Source organism: Argiope bruennichi, chromosome 6, assembly GCF_947563725.1.
Source record: "Argiope bruennichi chromosome 6, qqArgBrue1.1, whole genome shotgun sequence".
Classification (NCBI taxonomy): Eukaryota; Metazoa; Arthropoda; class Arachnida; order Araneae; family Araneidae; genus Argiope; species Argiope bruennichi.
Window position 1 is genome coordinate 99,005,764 of NC_079156.1, and position 22,947 is coordinate 99,028,710.

The window sequence follows — 22,947 nt, forward strand, 5'->3', positions numbered from 1 at the left end:
TAGAATACTCTGTAATTAAGCTTGTCAGGCCAAAGAAGGCCTTGCGTGGTATTGGCGTACAATAGTTTCGAAATATTAACTTTTGGCTCGAATTTAACATTTTTATTGAATCTATCATGTCATTCTTGGCGATTGATCCTGTAAATAAGTTATTTTTTGTTTTTCTTAATTACATAATAATTTAATTGATAGTGAAGATTGTTGTCTGTGTGAAATGACTTGAAGACACATGTTGTCTTTTATGTGGTTTATTAGTAACATCAACCACAAAAGGCACATGATTACTCAGTAGTGTAGTAGGTCTAGAGAACTACACATCAAATTTCTCGGGAGAGAGAGAGCCGAGATCACACTCCCCCTAGTACAGAGTCAAGTTCGCTTCTACTGGAAAAAAGATAATATACTAACATCAAAAGTGAGACCAAGTGATATTTACATGATTGGCAGCTAGCTCCGCCCAGGCAGACTACGTGGTTGATTGAATTCTTAATAGATCCCTGGTGTGCCGTTAATAGTATCTGAAAATCAAATTTGTGCTTTGGAAGCATTTTTCTCAGTCAATTGAAACAGCGATTTGACACAAAACTGCATGTGTAATCGCAAAATCTCGGGCCAAATTTGATATATTTAAGTCCCTGCTTTTTTTAATTATTCTGATTACATTTTTTTTAAATTTACAGACCGACAGACAATCAACGGGTAGTTGGATTTGGCTCAAAATTTGATAAGTATCTAAACTATAGATGTTGAATCTGTGCACAGACCGTTATTTATCTAACTCCCTTCATTTTGTAATTATTTTATTAACTTATATTCCAACAGCCGGACAGACGGACTTCCTCTAAACAGATTTTGCTCAAAATTTGACGAAAATCCGCAAATTTGTTGTAAATACTGTATAACAACATATATTGGACAATATGGTGGAACGAAAATGGCCTTAAAAATTTTTTTTTAGATCTTAGTTTGTTAATAGTGCGGAAAAGCTGCCTTTTAGGTTCAAAAACAATTTTTCAAAATTTGGTTGAAATATTAAATTACCTTGAAGGGCCGCAAAAAGCTTGAAATTGATAAAAAAAAATTTTAAAAAACTGAAATTTTTAAAATGGGCCTTTAAATTTTTTTCTTAGTAATAGAGCAAAAAGTTGCCTTTTAGGTTCAAAAATAATTTTTAAAAATTTGTTTGCAATATTATATTATCTTGAGATTCCGCAAAAAGCTTAAAATTTGTAAAAAAAAAAAAAAAAAAAAAAAAAGGACATTTTTAAAATGGGCCTTTACAAATTTTTCTTATATTTTAGTTTATTCATTATGGAGAAAAGTTCACTTTTATGTTCAAAAAAATTTTAAAAAATTTGCTTGTAATACAATAATATCTCCACGTGTTGCAAAAAACTTAAATTTTGTAAGAAAATTGAAAATTTTTTCTCTTTGATAAAATAGTTTTATGAATTTTTCGTTCATATAATATTACAAAAGATGATTTTAAACTTTAAAGTGTATCAAAAATTCCAATTTTTTAAAACTTTAACGTCCCTGCGGCACCTTAAGACCTACTCCAATATTTTTCATATTATAATTTATCTTATCTACACCAAAGGGCAACTTTTCCGCACTATCACAAATTAAAAATCAAAAACTGATTTTTTTTGTTTGTTTATTTGTTTGTTCTACCCTACTGAACAGTCTATCTCAAATAGTTTTCACAGACAAACAAACATTTTCTTCAAGAAAAAAAATAATTTTTTTTTTCGAACTCAAGGAAATCTAAAACGTGGAGATTCATCAAAATCTCGAGTTCGAATTTTTGAATGGTTACCTTATTTTCATTATACTATGTGTACGAGAAAGTAAAAAAAATTTCTAGAATCAAGGGGAAGGTAAATTAAACATGAAGGTTCATCAAAATCTCAATATCGAATTTTTTTTTCCATGATCATAGTATTTTACAAATGAGAAATTAAAAAAAAAAAAAAAAAATCTTTTTCAAGTTTTGTGTATGCCAGTCTTTGGATGTGATCTTCCTTATAAATGCATGCATTTTCGGAGTTATGTACAATTGGGATCGATGGCACTCCTGTATAGAAATAAGAAGCCCGAATCTGATGCCTAAATTTCGGCAAAGGTAATTTTTTTTTCTAAATTTCCTTTCTCACGAAAACTAGATTGAGCAGCCGAATACTGAGGCGTCAGTTTTTAATGTAGCTTATTCTGTGCTAAAACTTTCTCCATAACTATCAGTGCACTTATAGTGAATATTTAAATTTCCAGTAGCACTTTGGAATTGTTCCAAAATATGGATTCTATTGTTTATTCAAAATTTATTCAGTGAAAGGAGGCATTATTAAACGACTTTTCAACAGTTTCATTGTTATACATTTTTCTTCTTTCGTGGTAGTACTGGTGGTAGGAGGCCGCACACTTCCTTGTTGAAAATCACTATAGTTACAATAATTTTAACAAGGAAAATATGGCTTGTTTAAAAGATGCCCCATGATAACGATTATGTTGCTACATTGTTTTAAGCGAGTATCCAACAGGTAATCTGTGTAGAGAATCGTGCCATTCCACTGCTTGAATGCAAAGTTTGAACTATTTTATTATTGGGATCTCATATTTATTCCAAACAGCAAGCTGCTAATGGTAAATTTTCCGTACTGTGCATTCTTAATCGAAAAATAATATTGTTCTTTTAACACAATCGTTATATACGATTCGATATTCATCGATTCCGACAAAGGGGATTTAAGTATTATAAAGCATTGCATAAGACCCGGGCGTTTTATTTATTCGTCTTAATGGTTTTGGTAATGATTCATCTACGCAGTCAGATACACTGACTGCTTTCAACTGTCAATCAACGATGCGGTTGAAAGGATCAAGATGTTACTTTTTAATCTCTTTTTTCATACCTCGAAACGTCTTTTCTCACGGAAAAGAGAAGTATTTAGTCACCAGCCGTGAGTTTCTGAGAAAGTGGTTAAGAACTTCCTTTGATCCATTTGAGAAAAGAAAAAAAAAATTCAGAAAAATAATAATTAAATTTTGTATGTCATAAGCATTCGCATTGTAAGTATCTTTCAATTAATAATAAAGGGATTTATGTTTTAATTCGCTTTTTACTTTCTGGCTAACGAAAGATATAAAGAAAGATTATTGTGATTCCAAAATAATTTGATTTCAGAACTGAGATATTTTGGCTTTTCGAGCTTTGTAAGTTTCCGGATTAATACATGAACGTGTGAACAGAATAACTCAGAATCACCTGCATGTTACACGCATTAAATGTAATATTTGACCTTTATTTTGAACTATCTGCATCATATTTTGGACTGACTCAGTCAATTGGAAAACATAGAGTAAACTGTACATTATTCGTGTGAAGGGAATAGAATTTACGTAGTGATTCATTTTGAAGCTTTACAAATGAGTCAAAAGAAAAGATATTTGTTTCTAAAGACAAAGTGTAAAATTGACATTTGATTATTAAAAGAAAGCGGAAATTACCTCTACTAATTTCTGCGACTATATAATGTAAAGCCATATTTACGAAGATAACTTTATCTATCTTTTAACTTTCTCGTATACGTAGCATAGAGACAATATAGTAATTGTTAAGAAAAAAAAAATTTCAAACGCGTTTAAAATCTCGAGTTTAATTCTTTTAACGATTACTTTACTTTGAATCTTCACGTTTCAGATCTTTCTGAGTTCGAGAAATACATTTTTAAAAAACATATGTCTGTGACAAAGATAGTTCAAAAACGTCTCAAGTTCGACGGATGAAATTGGTATATAGTCTTAACACCAAGTTTGTAGACTTGCAAAATCCGTTAAGAAGAAGTCTGTCTGTCCAGTTGTCGGAATATAAGTAAACACGATAACTATAAAACGAAGATAACTAGACAAATAAGATTCGATTCACAGATTTAGGATCTTTAGTGTGGACACCTATGAAATTTTGAGCCAATACCAACGTCTGGTTGGCTGTATGTCGATCTGTACTTTTCGAAGCATGTTTGCAGGGATACCCTGGTTGGTAGGACATTAGATTCGCGTCCCTTGGGTTGCGAGGTCGAACCTCGCCGGCCGAAGACTCTCCGTATGTGTGGTGGCTATCACACGTATAAATCTGTCGTGGTCTCAAAGTCCTCCATGTTGAAAGTAATACCACTGGCGGTACTGGATCAGTGGCGATCGTTCTCTGATTCAGGTCTAAATTACGATTTTGAATGAATGAAATGCATGAATGAAGTCCGCCACGTAAAAAGGGTTGTGACGTATATGTAGATAAGTCGTACTCTTGGTCCTAGATGGCGCTACTGAAAAAACAAGAGACGCACCGTTGGCTTAAAATCACTGACTTCTAAAGTCAGTGGGCTTGTCCATGACAAGTGCCATTAGAAACAACAACAACAACAGAAACATGTGAACGCGATAATTCAAAAACACAATGAAATATATCAAATTTGTTAGGAAATTTCGTGACTACCAGAGTAATTTTGCTTTAATCGTTAGGAAAAAACGCATCTAAAGCATAAATTGGATTTTCGGATACTATTAACGCATGCCAGAGATTAATCACCAAAAAACTCGCCAAGGATGACACGACATATTCAGCTAAAATACTAAATGCCGAAAGTTATTATTTCGTAACTACAGTACCCATACCATACAGTACCCATACATTCCCATGTTAGGCGTTCTCTGGGATCACACCTTTATTAGAGAGTGTATAAGAAAATTTTGGGGTGATCTTTCCCGCTGGTTTCATTCATGGCTAACAGAAATATTGTTACTGCAGTTGGAGATTGAACTACAGTTAAGCTAGCTCAACTATAATATTTTTAAACAATATATTGTACATTATTCAAGTGAAGAGAGTAGAATTTCTGTAGTTATCCTTTTGGGAATTGGCCAATCCATCAAGGAAGATATTTGTGTTTAAAGATATATTATAATAATAGCAATTTATTATTGAAAGAAGACGTTATTTCTCTAAATTAGACTATGCAACCATGTAATAAAGTGACATATTCTCAAAGATAATTTTATTTGTCTTTTGTCACTCACGAAGAACAGTATTATTAATATAGTTGGAAACAGAACAACATTTAAGCTCAGACAACTCTTTATATTCAGGGTAAATTTTTTTCCAGCAAATAATAATCAAATTTAGTGTTTCATACATATCCGCATTGTAAATATCAATCGAATAATATTGTCACGTAGGTACTCAATGACACACACACAAGAAGTAGAGCTAAACCAATTTATTAACTCAACTCAGAACACAGTGACTGACAGATCTTCTGCTTTTATATTAACATGGAAAGTTCCAGAATACTTTTCTGTAGACAGTAAGAAAAGTCCAGAACACTTATCTGGTAAATTAAAGAAAGGCACAGAATCTGCTGGAACATGAAATAAAGGAAAGCATAAAATCAAGGAATTAATTTTTTCCACAGACTGTGAATGACACTGTCTCGAGCGAGAGTCGAACTTATGATCTCTTGATGATGAGATCAATACTATGACCATTCGGCCATGGAGAGTCAACTGCCTCTTTTCAATGTGGCAGTATTAATTCGCTTTTCGCTTTCTGGCTAAGGAAGAATATAAAGGCCGATTATTTTAATTCCTAGATCATTCGATTTCAAGAGTACGAAATATCAATTGTTTAAAAAATGTTCTTAGGTACGAATTATTATTATTATTATTATTTTTGATGAACGTATGAGTGATTATTCTTGTGCGCACGAACACAGCTCAAAATCACTGCAAGTTAAACGTATTAAATGTAATATTTGACCTTCATTTTGAAATTATGCATTAAATTTTGGACTTAATTAATCAATGGAAGAGATACGATGAACTGTATATTATTCGTGTAAAGAGATCAGAATCTGCGTAGAAATCTTTTTGGAGATTGGTAAGTAAATCAAAGAAACATGCGTTTGATTTTAAAGGTATGTCACAGTGTTGGCATTTTATTTTGAAAGAAAACTGCAACTCTCTTCACTACACTAAGCAGCCATGTAATAAAGAGACATATTTAGGGATAAATTTTATTTGTCCTTTATCATTTACAATGAATGGAAATATTATTACTTTAATTGAAAATTCAACCACAATGAAACTAACAATAATTTCTTTAAAGAATAAAGATATGTTATTCTAGGAAAAAGAGCAGAACCAGTTGAATTTTTCTAACATGCCTTTTTTTTAATCCCATGTCACAGAATTTCTCTCCAATTTCCAGATCCCAAATTTTCATCACCTGCACAAATAAAGAAAAAAAGTCGCTACATTCGTATATAAAAACTAACGAAATTAGACAGAAGAGAAATAAAATATTTCAAACTAATTATTGATCAGCAATAATATCATAAGAATAAAATGTATATGACACTTAATGCGTGATTTTAATTTTTTATAAGGAAAAAAACACAAGACAATAAAGCATAATTAAAAAAGATATGGAAAAAAAAGTTCTATTAGTCTAAATATTTTACGTTAAAAAATGCTGCATTGAAAATAAACTGGAGCACTTAGCAAGAAGTATGCTTTTGCTTATATGTTATCCAAATCAAAATAATTATAGCCTTTCAGATTATTATTATTTTCGCATACATACGATTTCATACATCGCCAGACAATCAGCCTCTAAGCAGTTTCATTGAAAAAGTTGATACAGATTCACAATTCGAATGATGAAATTGTCTGCCAAATTTCACAATTAGCTTCACCATTCGAATGATGAAATTATCTGCCAAATTTCTCAATTAGCTTCACCATTCGAATGATGAAATTATCTGTCAAATTTCAGATGAAATTTGACAGATTGAGACCACGTTTGAGATATCGTACTTAAGCACAAATAAATGGGTAGGCTCACTACGTATGGATTTCTCTTAAAGTTTGATAGAGATAAATAATTTCAGAGTCATAGTAAACGTTTTCCATTTTCATGTTTCCGAGTTTAAAGATTGATAGGCATGATTTAGAAAATGCCTCTGGAATGGTTTTGGATTTAGGATTATATTTTCTTTATGTATTCATTAAGATTATATTTTCTTATGTATATAAGAATGTAAAAATGGATCAATGAAATAAATACACTATTTGCATTATGTTACATTAATGGAGTATTTATTTTATCTGACAATTATTTTTATTTATAAGAGGAAGGTTCCTAGTGCATTGTTATGATGTATATTAAAATAAAAATTACAGAACTTGAATCCAAGAGAGCTTTCAGGTTTAAATTGAATCACGATTGAAGGTATGAATTTGTTTCACTCTTTTTATTAATAATTTTTACTTTTTATTACGCAAAATATGAAAAGTGTTTTTTTAAAAAAAACGAACTTAAGATTTTGACGAATCTTTACGCTTTAGATCTCTCTGATCCCGAAGAATACATTTTAGAATTATGTCTCTCTCTATCTATAGATAAGATAACTCAAAAACGTTTTGAGCTGGGTGGATGAAATTTGATATATGATTTCTACTGTACATTTATAAACTTAAGCAAATTTTGAACTAAATCTATTTAGAAAAAGTCTGTTTGTCCGGCTGTCAAAATATAAGTTTACACGATAGCTATTAAACGAAAAGAACTAGATAGCTAAAATTTAGTACATAGATCTGTCACCCAAATCGAGCTAAATCCGTCAAAGGATTGACTGATTATCAGTTCGTACTTTAACAAGTATGTAAACGTGATAGCTTTAAAATGAACGATTTAAATATATTAAGTTTGGTACATGCACTTGTAACTGCAGTTATTTAAATTACGGTTTTAATCGGTTGGAAAAATGTCGTTTGAAATGCACATCCTGTTTTTTGGAGCTTTTGTATTAACCGGAATATTTCGATCAATTTCTAAAGATCAAAATTCTATCTTTCTATCAAAAATTCTATCAAAATGGTATCTTTCTTAATTATCGTTTGCCAATAGCTTATGATTAATAATATACAAATATATTTATCTGAGAGTATGCAAGGTAGATCACTCTCACTGGTTGGAGTGTATTAACAAACGTCTTGTGGTGAAATTATTAGGAAGTATATCAAGGCTAGAGTATATGGGGAAAAAAGTTTGGTAAGCGTTTCTTAATTTATATATATATATATATATATATATATATATATATATATATATATATATATATATATATATATATATATATATATATATATATATATATATATATATATATATATATATTAACTAAAGAAAACTGATAGACGTCTGGAAAAAAAAAGTTTCATCATCATAGAAATTTTACATCCCACGCCGGGAATTGAACCCGGGCCGCCTGGGTTAAAACCAGGAGTCCTAACCACTAGACCACATGGGAAGCCGCATGAGTTGGTATAATAGAAGAATTTGAACTAATATTTCAAATAGTTTTCTATCTGACGAAACTAAATTTAGATGCCTAATCAAAGTGATTTAGAAAAGAAAAATGCTCGTACCCATTGATTGTAATCAACTTTATTTAAATTATTAACAACTCTTAAATCAAAAAGATTAAAAATACAATTCTTCGCTTAATATCGCAGCAGATTTATTTTCTTAGTCAGCTTTACTTTCGATTATATTGACTTCTTTAAAATATGGGGATTTTTTTTTCCCATTATCTTTTTGAAAAGAGAAGAACTATGAAATGTTTGTATAAAATTTTGCTAAAAAGGGAAGGGAGGGTTTAAATAACTAAAGTATCTATGAAAATTCTATAATAATATAAAAATTTCGAGTTCAGTTTATTCGATTGAGATTTCTGCACTCATTTGAATATTTCTTCATATCGCACTTCATATTCCAATTCTCAAGCATCACTTCTAGCAGCTATTACCAGTTTCCTGGTAAACGCACATGCAAAAACTGTTTCCTACGGATGTTTACAGAATTGCAGGCAATAACCACTAATCATACACCCTGCTACATAATAGCTGTCAAGGTTGCTGTATTTCGGGGGAAGGCGTACAGTAGTAAGCTGTAATTAACCACCAGGTGCTTTTGTAGTGGTCTTTCACCTCCTTTAAGTCTGGTCCTCATAAGTTTCGAATGTTGTTCGTGATCAGTTATTAGACATCCTCATGTAAGATCTCAGCAACTTACTCGCTAAAATGGCTCCAGAAGTTTCCTCTATTGGAAACTATTACTATGAATGCTTTCTTTCTAAAAAATTGATCGTGACTCCTTTATGATTTAATTAAATGAAGCATAGACAGCTTAAAAAGTAAATACAAATTTGCATAAATTCGTTTCCATTGTCTTCTTGGGAACTTGGAACTTATTTAGATATAATGACACTGTTTGTAAAAAAGAATTACTCTATCATGATTTACATGGTCCCGATGTTATTAGCTTCACTTATGCAGCATAAGGAGAAATGCAATTTCATTATTTATTTCTTATGCGTTTCCTATCTTTAGATATAATTTGGCACAGCAAAGTTTCGCCAACCTTTTGCGCCAATAAACCTAACCAATCAATGAACCCTTAGTATATAAGTGTTCCATTTCATTCATATTTCTAGAGTTTAAAGACATTCTGTTATGGTAAATGTAGTCAAGTTAACGCGGCATGGTAGATAAAGAAAATTTGATTGTGAATTAATGATTGGATATGTATGCAATTCCATTGTTCAGATTTTAAATCTATACATTGATAGTCAAATATAAAAAGATTGGACTTGTAACAAGGATTGGTTAAAGTACACAATAAAGAACAATTCTTTTCTTTATTCACGAATAAAATGCTAAAAATAGTATCACAATCTAATTATTAAGAAGCATATAAAAAGACTTCTAATATCATACTTGCAATTTTAATGCTGGTCTATTGTGTTTGAATTACAATTATCGTTCATCTAGCCATAAAAGTAGCAAAAAGTAATTAGAATGTATTTAGTAAGAATAAGTTGCTTACATTTCATTAAATATCTTACAATAGCATATAAGTGGTAGGATACCTTACATACAATATCTTTTTAATTATGTTATTTAATTTTGTAATTTTAGTTTTTAGTCTCATATTTAATTTTAAAATTAGGTTTTCTTATTATGCTTTAATTATTTATTAAATCTAATTTTTGTTCCATTTTTTAATATTTAATTTTATAACACATTTTTTTATTTTTTTATTATTTATTTTCAAATTTTAAATTCTAATTAATTTTTTATTTTATAATTATTAATAAAGTGTCTGAATTATTAATAAAGTGTTACTTTTACTTTAATTTTTGATAACATTTTATTTTTTAATTTTTAAACCCATTTTCTTCATTTTTTATAATTTATTTATTATTTTTCTATATATTTTTTTACCTAATTGTTAATTATTTAATTTTATAACTTATTTAATTTTTAATGTACTATAAAAATAGTAGATTACGACGCATAATTAATTAAATTTCACATCATATCTCAATAATAAAGTTTACATTTTTAGTAAAAGTTATTATTGTTCATATCTTTTACAATTTTCAATATTTTAATGTTAAATTATTTTGTCCAAAATGTGAATTCAATCACACTTTATTAATAACCTCATAATGACAGCTGATTAATTAATTGGAATTAATGACCGTTAAAAGCTTCCATTAATATTTCATGTAATTTACTCTTTAATTTAATGGCTTATTCAACAAAATATTTTTAAGCTTCAAATTTTGTTAGTTATATGACTCATATTATGTTTGAATCCTTATGCCATTTTGTTCATTGTAATATACTGTTCCTTAATTTTCTGTTATTTTCCCTAAAATTTAAATTTTAATTTGAAAAGGAAGTTATTAGGTTCTCAAAGAATACCTCAAAGAAATATCGAAATATCTGAAAGAACTGTTCATTAAGTGTTTCTCTACTTCAATAAGAATTTTAATTTAGATTATTAAGAAAACAATTTCAAGTGGCAAAAACGATAATATATTTTTGTATATCTAACTATCTTACCGGAAGTATCAGCAATCTTTAAAAATGAACGGTCTTTATAAACAGTTTTTTGTTGTTTACTAGAGAAATTAAACTTTAGTTGCAAGTTGAAAGAAAATGGCAAACTTTGTTTCTCTATATACCATTTCTTAAAAGCTGTCTATAGTACAATTAGAAGGAGTTTCCTAAGCGAGTAAAAAAAAAATGATTTATTTATTTATAATTTGCATGTAACCATGATTTCTAGTTATAATTAAAAGATTTAAAAAAAAAAAGAATTTTGGATAACATGGTTTTGCGCAAAGTAAACATTTTTTAAGATCTACGACTGACATAAAAACATTACAGTTTTAGATTGTTATTTTTAAATCTATTCATTCTAAATTTCCTTGCAGGAGGAGTTCAATGGTTTCTTTAATTTCCTCAATTACACTATTCTTCCCAAAATTACACTTTCAAAAATTTTAAATAAAAAGAAGTTTGTTCAAAAGCAATCCAGTTAATCCTTACCATTTCATTGTAAAATTTTTTTGTGTTCACTTTCACAAACTCCAAAAGTTTCTCGTTATATTTATAATGTTTTTTAACTAGCATTCCTTGCAAACCTTTCTTCCGTAGTTATTTGACCTCCACTGGGCAGCAAGAGCATCACGTAACAGCTGCCATCACATGAAGGAAAAAAGTCGTAATAAATAGCCTTAACAATACTTAGCCTACCGTAAACAGGCTATTAAGTTGGGCTTTAAATTCTCTTGCTGCTGATTTATGTCACCGTGTGCTTTCCCCCTGCGCATGAATGATAGATTGCTTCCTGCGCAACACACCTCATTTTCTATGTTAAGCGTCACGACACTGTCAAGTAGTCTGTTATCTATGGATTGAAAGACAGGGGAATAACCAGAATCAAGGCTGCCAAATCAGAAAGAGTGAATGTCGCCAAACGTCGTTAAAATAATGCCGAATTTATATAATTTATAATTAGGACTCTTTAATTAATTTATAATTAGGATAATTTTCACTTAATTGTTTCAAAATGCCCCATTTTCTATGTTCAGCATCAAGCGCGATTAAAAAAATCTGTTATTTATTGATTGAAATACGCGGGAATAACTAGAACCTAGGTTGCCAAATCAGAAGCAAGGTCGCTAAACGGGAATAATAGAATCAAGATCACCAAACCTTTAAAAAAAGCCAAATAGCCAAATTTTGATAATTTATTGCTGATAATAGATTACTGATTAATAGAGCTGAATAATGTTATTAGAAATACCTTGGATATGACTCGCCGCGTCACAAATAATTCCATTCTTTCCTGAAGAAAAAAGACATAAAAGAAATCAAAATTTGAAGTCAAACAGAGAATTTTTACCGAGTGTAAAAGCAGGCTCAATCGCCAAAAGTTGGATAACCGCTTTGTTTAATCTATGGAAATTTATTTTCTAAAACTATTACGTCACAAAAATAGTTTCTACTTAAATCTGAAGCTAAAAAAAAAGTACCATTTTAATGGTGTCAGTTCAGTTCTCTTTCCCTATGTATATATATATATATATATGTATATATCATTTTCTAATAAATTTTTAAAATTAAATTTAATACTCAGTTTGTAACAATTTTTTAATCTTATGATGAATACAAACTCATCAAAACACTCAATTGCGTTTTTAAATTGTTTTTTTTATCAATGTTAAAATTAGAAATTTAAAAAATAATATTTTTTTGAACATAACTTAAAAGTAGGATTTATACTTCTATTTTTTTTATTTCGTAGTACATTCGTTCTTTAATTTACACTCATAGTAATTTGCAGAAAATTTATAAATTTAATTCATGCTTTTCAGTAAACTGAATAACAAGTTGAAATTTTTTTTTAAAAAAAGTGTTTCATACAAATCGTTAAAAGCCAAAAAAAAGTTAAGAATTTTGGCGCTTCAACAAATTGTATGAAATACAAGTTTCCTTCTCCTTGAATTATTCATTACTTTTTTCCACTTTTTTATTTCCTATATTTGTGCATATTCGTGATTAAAATAATAATCTTCCACAAAAATGGGAAGGTTAAGGCACATATTTTAAGAAACTTTATACTAGATAATCAGCTGATATGTAAATAAATCACGTTTAAGACCATTCCGTCTTCCCAAATAAGAAAAATGGCAAAGGAAATTCTGCAGGAAAAAAAAGTCAGTATATAGTAATAATTTAAACATAAAGCTGGACCCTCACCAAATTGATAGCATATGAAAATATAAAGGAGATCATTATTAAGAAGGAAAAAAAGAGGTTTCATAACTTTGTATATGAACATTGAAGCGTCTGGATGAGAATGAAATTATTCTAAAATTCTAAAAAATAAAAAATAAATCAAATTATAAAGCAAAGTATTTCCAAAAAAAAAAAAAAAAATCAAAAACACTTTAAAATGTTTTTTCTTCTTAATATTTTTGTGAAAAAGAAGAAAATTGAAGGGGGTAAAAAAACTATAAGACAGTGAGATATTGATAAAAATAGTACCCTATGCAAATCAGAATTTTAATAGCATTTCTGCATATTTATAAATTTTAGTAAATGTGTGTGTGTGTGTGTGTGTGTGTGTGTGTGTGTGTGTGTGTGTGTGTGTGTGTGTGTGTTTTAGATATTCTGGACGATTTCATCTCTTAATAATGTTCTGAACGCCTCACAGTATTGTAATTATGTTCAGACCTCAATATTTTCGATTAAAAAAATTATTCTTCAAATTCACTGTGTTTTAACAAAAGCACTTTTACTCTCTCATATACGAAGTACAGTAATCATCAAAATATTTGAACTCTAAATTTTGAAGAATCTCCACATTTCAAACATCCGAGAATTCGGAAAGCACATTTTTTTTTCGGCATTATATTTGTCTATTCGTCTGTGAACACAATAATTCAAAAACTCTTTTTGAGTTAGGCAAATCTGGTATATAAACTTAAGGCCAAATTTGTATACTTGTGTTAAATTTTGAATAAAATCTACTGTGAGGAAATTTATCTATCCAATACCTCAAGTAGAAGTGCACTCAATAACTTCAAAATGCAGATAGATAAAATTTGGTGCACAGATTTAGCATAAGATGCAGATTTTTATCAAGACATCTATCGGTCTGTGTTTTCCTCGACTATGTAAACACAATAAGCAATAAATGCAATGCCTTATATAAATTCAGTATTGATCTTATGATTTCAACTGTAAATATCAAATTTTGGTTTCAATACGTCGGAAATGAGGCGTTGAAATGTCTGATAGAGGCAGTGAAAATGCTAAATTCATGCTAAAAATATATATTTTTGTAACTCTTGTTCGCAGTCTTAAACAAGGCTCACAATTTTATACGAGAGAAGATGACTTTTTTTTTCGTATAATATGCGAGAAAATTTGGAGGAGGTGGCTAAGGCTGATTTCAAATATTTCCTCCTCTTCAGACTTTCATATACTACAAAATTACTATCAGTAATATTATAGAATCTTGTAAACAATTTCTTTTTAGATTCCACAGCAGATGGCGCCTTTTGAACTGAATCAAAATTTTAGTTAAATTAATCAACTAACTGATAATGATTATTTTAAAAAATTTCCTTGTGATATTTCCTAATTAATGATAGTACGCGCGCGTACAAAATTTCTGTGCTTTAGTACACCAAGAAGATAATAAAACATGGAATAGAAAAATGTTTAATTAAACAAATAAAAAAACATGTACAATTAAATAGAAGCATGCAGTAAAATTCTTCAAATACGAATTTTTTTGGTGGAAGGGAAAATATCCCCAAAATTATTATGATAAAAACGCCAAAGTAGCAACCCTTCCAAGACTTCATTTAACCCTAAGATATTCAAATATGTAAGGGCAAAGCAAAATGGGCAGATTTCAACCTGTTTGTTTATAAAAGCAAATAGTAAAAAAGTATTAAGATTTTTCGAACACCTGAAGCAGACGATGAGATTCACAGATATATGGATTAATTGGTACATAAAAATGCGTTGATATGCGTCATTTTTTACGATGACTTGCCGTGATTTTTACAGATAAGATTTAAAACTTACACGATTCAGATGTCTTCCATCTTCTTCAATGCTATCTTGTAATCTTTGAATCTGCCTTGTTAAAGCTTGATGAGGAGTGGAATCATATGCTTTTACGAAAATTGTCATGCCTTTCTTGCAAGAAACTTAATCTGTAGAATAAGCAGCTTTCTATAAAATAAATAAAAAAAATACCTTTTTTTTATTTGAACAATGATCTGTCACCCTGTCTGATAAGTCTATTCATAATTCATGGGTAGTAAATGGATATCTATTTATTTTGAGAATCTTTCTCGATAACTCTTATATTTTATTTTCTTTTATGTTAGTGAAATAGTTGTTTACCTCTATTAATCTTGATTAACAATATTATTCTATGAAATACGTCTTTTGTGTTTTGATTTGTCTATATTAAAGATGTTTAGATACCTATATGGTCAACTTAAGAACTTACATTTCATTAAACATATTTACTTAGATCTTTATTTAGATATTTAGATAGATGTTTTCTTTTAAGCAATTTTTCTCCTAATTTCATCATTAACCATTTTTTTTTTTTATGTTCTCGTTTTTAAGTTTTACTGTTGTTTATGACATATTTCGCTGATATCTTGAATTTTTCTATATTTACAAAGTATAAAAATCCTCGTTTATGAAATTTTATATTTTCTACGGTTGATATTAAGCTGGGCAGATAAAGTAGGAAAATATTGGAATAAAATGGATCTATCCAATCTATATAAGTCAAAATAAATTTATTGTAGATATCGTCTGCAAACTTTTATCAAACATTTTTAGGACTTCAATAAGTATCTGGCAACAGTCAGGAATTTGTTTCATTTCATTGACTGAAAATGAATGTGTTTTTAATAAGATAAGAATTTTCAATCTGATGAAGTGTATTAAATTTTGTTTTCGAATGAAATTTCTGCAACAAAAGCAGAAATATTACAAAAAAATTTAGAAATATTACAAAAAAATATTTTTAAGCTTCTTCAACAACAACAATATATGTTTAATAAAAAAATGTAAAGGTGATATAGAGTACGTAGTATATGGTACATGATCTATTAGATCATCCACTTCGATTAATGTTCAGTGTATCGGTAAGGCCGAAGAATTGATGCTTGATGATAGCTGTTGAACAAAAAGAGACATTATTGAACAAGTTTCAATACCATTTGGTTTTTGTCACGCAATTTTAAAAGATTTTTTGGAGTTGCGACACGTTTAGTTTTTCCAAGACCTATGAATTTGCTCCGGAACAATAAGGTGCTCAAAGGTCACTCAAGGGGATTCATTTTTAAAATGCATTATTATTGTGATGGGACTTGGACATATGCTTTTGATACAGAAACACCTTAAAGACCACAGGAATGGCGCTTGATAAGTGAGGCAAGACAATAAAGATCACATCTGAGTCATTCAAAAATCGAGGTAAAGTTGACTTCTTATTTTCGTTATGGTGGCATTTTGCATTGTGAAATCCTGCTAACCTTCCAAACATTCAATAAACATTATAATCTGTTTCGTGCCGTTTGTGAAGTAATTTGTCGAAAATGACTTGAAATTTGGAGAGGGAACTCGCAGGTTTTGTATCACGATAAATGTGCAATTTTTATGGGCGAGGTTTTTAACCAAACTTTTAACCAGTATGGTTCTATAAACTCCGTATTCATCTTATATAGCCAAGCATGACTTTTTCTAATTCCCACGATTGACATTGTCTCTTCCAGGGCACCGTTTTGATCACCATAAATTCATTATTTCGATACAAGAGAATTCGTTACGAACTCTGAAGAAGTTTCACAGAAACGACTTTAAAACATGTTTTGATTGTATAAAACGTTGGAAAAAATGTTTTGAAGTCTGAATAGATAGCTTTAAAGGAGATGCAATAAATGTTGACGAATAAATTGATAACTTTTGGTTTATTCCACCATTTCCGGTCATTTTTGATCACGGCAGTTGAGGTTAGTTTTATTAACGACCCGTTTTAAAGCAACACTAGGACTATTTTGGGATATACCTCGTAATTTTGAACCGCGGTCAGATGACGAGAACGACACCTGATCTGGCACCCCCTCTCCACACCACGCCACACCCGGGGGAGGACGTTTGGCCAGAACGTTTAACGTGCACCAGAACCGCTTACACGACGGTTCATCGGGGGAATCGGGTCTCGTAACTGAAACCCTCCGGATCCGAGACCTTATCACCAGGCCACCGCGGCCTTCTGATTACAGTAGATATCGTTTAGCAAGGAAATATTCAGTAGAAAAATTCTATTGTACAAACTGTTCGGATCCTAAGGTTGCAGTAAATGCCAATAGTGATTTATTAATTTTTTATTAACCAAAAAAAAAGTATGAAAATCTAAATATTTCGTCTACATCCCTAACCTGATTCAAAAAAGAACGAGTTAAATATCTAATTTTTCTGTTTTCGATTTTGTTTCGATATCGTTGATCATCAACGCCTAATTGATGCTTTTTGAGGATATCATTAATAAGGGAATATAAAAAATTTAATAAAGGAAATCGTGAATATGAAAAGTCTTTCCTTTTCTAATTTAATTTTAATTTTTAGCCAGAAAAAAGTCTTCCGAAAGAAATGGAGATTTCCAACGAAAAGGATTTGTGAACGAAACTAGGGAAATGGCCTCCTCAAAAGTTTCCAGCATATTCTTTAATAAACTTATCGTGTCAGAAAACGCCTTACATAGGAAGCATTGGCGTACAGTGGTTATGAAATATTAACTTTTGGCGTGAATTTAGCATTTTTACTAAATCTATCATTTTATCCTTCACCAGTTTTTTGGTGATTAATCACTGTCATGTAGTTAATAGTATCCGAAAATCGAATTTGTTCTTTTGACACGCTTCTCGCAATCGATTGAAACAAAGATTTGACACAAAACTGCACTGTACTCACAAAATCTGATACCTAATTTAATGTATTTAAGTTACTGCGTTTTTGAATTATCGCGCTAACATGTTCCTGAAAATACAGACAGACAGTTGGACAACCATTTGTTGTATTTAACTCAAAATTGATAGGTGTACATTATAGATATTAAACCTGTGCACCGAATCTGTATTCGAACAGCCGGACAGATAGATTTCCTCGGAATAGATTTTACTCAAACTTTGATAGAAATCTGTAAGTTTGGTGTAGAGATAGATATCAAATTTCTACTGTCCAGTTCAAAGCGTCTTTCAGTTATCTTTGCCACAGAAAGACAGACAAAAAGACTAACATTTTCCAAAACTGTGTTGTTGTTTTTTTTAACTCGGGGAGATCTAAAACGTGGAGACTTATAAAATTTCGACTTAGAATTTTTTGACGGTTATTGTAATTTCTCTAAAATACGTATTCGAGAAAGTAAAAAGAAGCTATAATATATATTACTCAGTTAGAAATATCATTCGGAAGAAAAATTCGGTTGAACAAATTGTTTTTTTTTTTCTGAGAAAAAATAAATAATCTGAAGTTAGACAAAAAAATTTTCTGTCTTTTTTTCATTCTACCAAGAATCCTTGAGCTGCAATTAGTACCAAAAGCGATTCATTAACTTTTTGCTAACAAAAAGCATATTACAATTCAACTAACTGGCCCAATTCAAAATCCCTCGCCAGACTCGGAAAATGAACGAGTAAAATATCCCAACTTCTAATGGTTCCCAATTTCGCCTTCGATATCGCTGATCTTCAGCGACTATTTGGTGCTTTTTGAGAATATCATCATCATTATTACGTGTAATCAAAGCAAATAAAACGAGGGAAGAGTATATAAAAAAAATAGAAAAGAGAAAAAGTTATTGCGGTTTTTTCTCGATCTGACCTCCGACCTTGAAGGAAACGAGAATATAAGCAGACATCTTTTTCTTTGTTTTCTTTTCACTTCATACGCAGAAGACCACCCCAGTTTCGCATACGTCTTCATTGGTTTCCTCAAACTGCAACAAGTCAACCCTCGGGCACTTTGCGAATATAAATAACCATGGTTATGCAGTTGGCAACTCGGTAATTACTGGGGCTTGCCGAGGGATCTTGTTGAGTATATCAGCAGAGGGGTGGAGGGGATCACGGGGAGTTGCTTTTTACACGGTAATCACACCTGTCAACGCTTAGTTACATTCGTCTACCTCCCCTTCCCTCCCTCGTTTTTATTTTTATTGTTTAGTCCCTTTTGCTTGCTTCTGCTGCTTTGCTTCGTTTGGAAATAACTGCTTCTTTTCTGCTTTAAAAACGCTTGGACTTTGAATAAGCAGAAAAGTTTTGTTGCGTTGGGAGGCGTCTTTTGTTTTGTACTGTTTGTACCTCTTTTATTCAAATGAAGCATGAGTCTGGGCTTTTCTACTGGTTTTTATTTGAAGGCGAATTATCCAAATCAGAGAATAGCATCGCGAATTCAAGAAAGGAATAAAGTATTGCAAGTTACGCAGAGCATTGAAAATAGTTCCTTTTGTGAATAAAAATGACATTTTTATTTAAATAGGTTTATCTATGTTAATTTTTTTCCATTTGTAATTCTATTTTAGCACCAATTATATTGCTTGAATCCTTATTTAAACAAAAACGATTTGCTCTTCCTGAAGTGTACTTTCTAAGTGTACTAAAATTACTTTCAAAATGAATCCTTTGTTCACAATTAACTAAATCGGAATTTGAATTAATATCTTTCTTCATAAAATTTTTATAAAAATTACTTTATGTGCTTATAAAAAAAAATTAATCCTTATTTCATAATAAATCAAAGCGAAATATGAATTAACCCTTTCGCCGTCCTCTCCTGTCCGCGAAAATTTCTGTTTTTCCTCCGTTTTTCGCCGCATTAGAACAAACAATTGTATTGTATTCATCGATTGATTTGTTGTAACTTTCGAATGTTTCCCAAGTATTATTATATTATTACCTTGTTATCTTTTGAAAAATTATCCTTAGAAAAGATTAAATAATTATTTAGCGCAAAAGAACATACATGCAGAATTTATGTATAAATAAAACCAAAAATGAACTAATTTCATAAATTCCGATTATCATCACTTCTGTGAGTAGACGAAACGAGAAAATAAAATAAAATTGAATTAAGCTTTACGAGAGAAAATGTCTTGATTTTTGAAATCTTTAAATTATTTTCGTTCATTTTCGGCGGATTTTGCATTAATTTTTAATTAAAGAAAATACTATTTACCAATTATTTTTAATTTATAACTAATTATTATTATTATTATTACCAATTATTTGTAATATGTTTTGTGAGGTACAAAAGATATTAGTACTTCAAAAATACCACAGATAAATCTCGAGATTCCAGTTAAAAAAGGAACAATCTCATTTGGATTCTGTTATCTCAGCGACTTTTAAATATGTAATTAATAACAGCTAAATTCGAACTTTTAATCTCATATTCCTTTGATGAATAAGTTTTTAAATTCCTTATTATTTCTTATGATCTTATTTTTTAAACAAGATTACCCGAAGCCAAGTATTAATAACAAGCGCATCTCAATTCTTATTCAGCTTTCATAGAGACCACCAAAAAAATTTTAAAAAAAACAAAAAACAAAAAAAAAACAGCCTCAACATCTCGCCAAGCGATCGTTCTTTTAGGCGACCTTACTTTCACCCTTGGCAAAGTACGTGAATATATTTCCCCGCCAAGCGGACACACACAAGCACACTTGTTAATTTTCCTCTTGGTTCTTTCCTGCGTGCTCTCAACAGGACAGAAATGAAACGGATACCACGAGATGCTTCAGTACTGTGTGAGGTCTTCCTGTCCTTACCGAAGCCAAGGGCCGGACGTGTGAGGTTCGACGGAAAAATTCTTGAAAATTCGGTAAAAATATTTCGGGTGTTGGCCTGAAACACGGTCCTTATCGTAGTTAATTATGAACATGAAGCATGGTTGTAGAAAAAAATGCTGGATTGAGGGGCAAGTCCAGAGAGGCTTAGTGTGAGGCCTCGGGTCGTGTCGTCCATACAGATTTGTACATCAGGTAGCGTGTAATCACAAACTGTCAGGCTAAGCACTAGGCAACGTGTAATTAAGGCTAGGGGTGATGGAGGGAGGAACAGCCTATTTAGGATCTGTAGGCTTCAGGATGGCCTGCGAAATAAAGCTGTTCAGCCTGTCAAGACTCGTTCACAAGCGGAAGATTTATTAAGTATGATTGCGAATCCTTGAATCGTTTTTTGTGGCTCCGGATTATTTTGCATTGTTTCTTCTGGAAAGAATGTACGTGAAACTACTATGCTTAAGATGAATGAAAAGGGAATAGAAATGTTGAAGGGATGTGTATTTTTATAAAAGTAAGAAAACTAAGATTAATTCGCTGCCTTTTTTCTGTTATTGATTTACTACTTTTAATTAAGATGTGGCTTTATTAATCAAGATGGCTTAAAAGTTTTTCGCTCATGGTCGTATTTGGATGTTAAAAAAAATTTTCGTGACTTCACTTTTCATAAGAAAAAGTTTTCGCGCAAAAAAGAAACAACAAACAAACAGAATTTGAAAGATAAATAAAGCTTTAATTATTTTTAATAATTAAAAAAATTGTTTCAAGTAATTAATATTTTCGCTTTCACTTGAATGATAATAAATACATCCACAGAAATATAACTAGCAGATGGATTTGTCCCAAAATCCGTCAACAATGTCTTTTAATTAAGAATTGACTTTATTAATCAAGATGGCTGAAATGTTCGTATTAGGACATTAAAAATTCTTCGTAGCATCACTTCCCATTAGGAAAAGTTTTCGTGTATAAAAGAAAGAATAATTGAAAGATTAAATGACGTATTAAATATTTTTAAGTATTTAAAAATTCATTTAAAATAATTCACATTTATCGCATTCACTTGAACAATAGTAAATACATCCACAGAAATATAACTCGATGATGGATTTGTCCCCAAATCCGTCAACAATGTCTTTTAATTAAGAATTGACTTTATTAATCAAGATGGCTGAAATGTTCGTATTAGGACGTTAAAAATTCTTCGTAACATCACTTTCCATTAGGAAAAGTTTTCGTGTATAAAAAAAAGAATAATTGAAAGATTAAATGACGCATTAAATATTTTTAATTATTTAAAAATTCATTTTAAATAATTCACATTTATCGCATTCTCTTGAACGATAGTAAATACATCCACAGAGATATAACTCGATAATGGATTTGTCTCAAAATTCGTCAATATTGTTCTTTAAAAAATTTCTTAATTAAATATCATCAAAATTTGTTTCTTAAAAATTAATTATTCCTTAATTTGGAATCATTTTTCTAATCTATAATTTATATCATAATGTTGGGAAATGTGGAAGAAGTGAATGAAGAATTGATAAGTTCTCGCTATTTAATATCTCTTGCCTCATTGTTTGAAAGGTTGGTTATAGGTGACTCAAAAGGCTTTTAAATACAATGTTAAAGGAATTCGGTACATTTTAAAATACAATTAAGTGATTCACACGAATGATTCGCACAATAATGAAAACAAAATGTAACAAAAAATGATTTTCTTAACGAATAGTGTTTCACAATATGAGTGGAGACATCTTAAAGTCACTTCAAAATCCTGCCTATATCCCCGCAATCAGTCTTTTTTAATGCTTGCTTTTTGACAGCGTTTCTCCTTCTTTTTTAAAGTTAATAAAGAAACCGTGAAATATACAATTAATCGAAACTTAAAAAAAAAAAAAAAAAAGTGTGACACTTTGTTACGCGTTATGGTATCACGTTGCGATATGAGAAAGAAGTATTTCAATAATATACGAACACAAATGCAAGCAACTACATTCTATGCCACAGCACAAAATTAAGGAGGAGATTTCGTCACCGAAGGAAGATATAACGGCCTCGGATAACTGTAAAATAAATAACAAATTATATTATTGTAAATTTGCTTGAGTTTTTATGTCAGAATTGAACACATTATCCTTTTTTAA

At 30.3% G+C, this 22,947-nt stretch overlaps 1 long non-coding RNA gene across 2 annotated transcripts in view; it reads right to left on the minus strand.

Annotated features, from left to right (window-relative positions):
* Positions 1–6,134: 6,134 nt before the first annotated feature.
* The window catches only part of LOC129972529 (uncharacterized), a 183,522-nt gene continuing 166,709 nt past the window's right edge, over positions 6,135–22,947 (minus strand). For both annotated transcript variants that reach the window (XR_008784870.1, XR_008784869.1), the window contains 2 exons: positions 15,016–15,165; positions 6,135–6,280 (listed from right to left, as the gene is read on the minus strand). This is a non-coding gene — a long non-coding RNA (uncharacterized LOC129972529). The remainder of the gene's footprint in view (positions 6,281–15,015; positions 15,166–22,947) is intronic.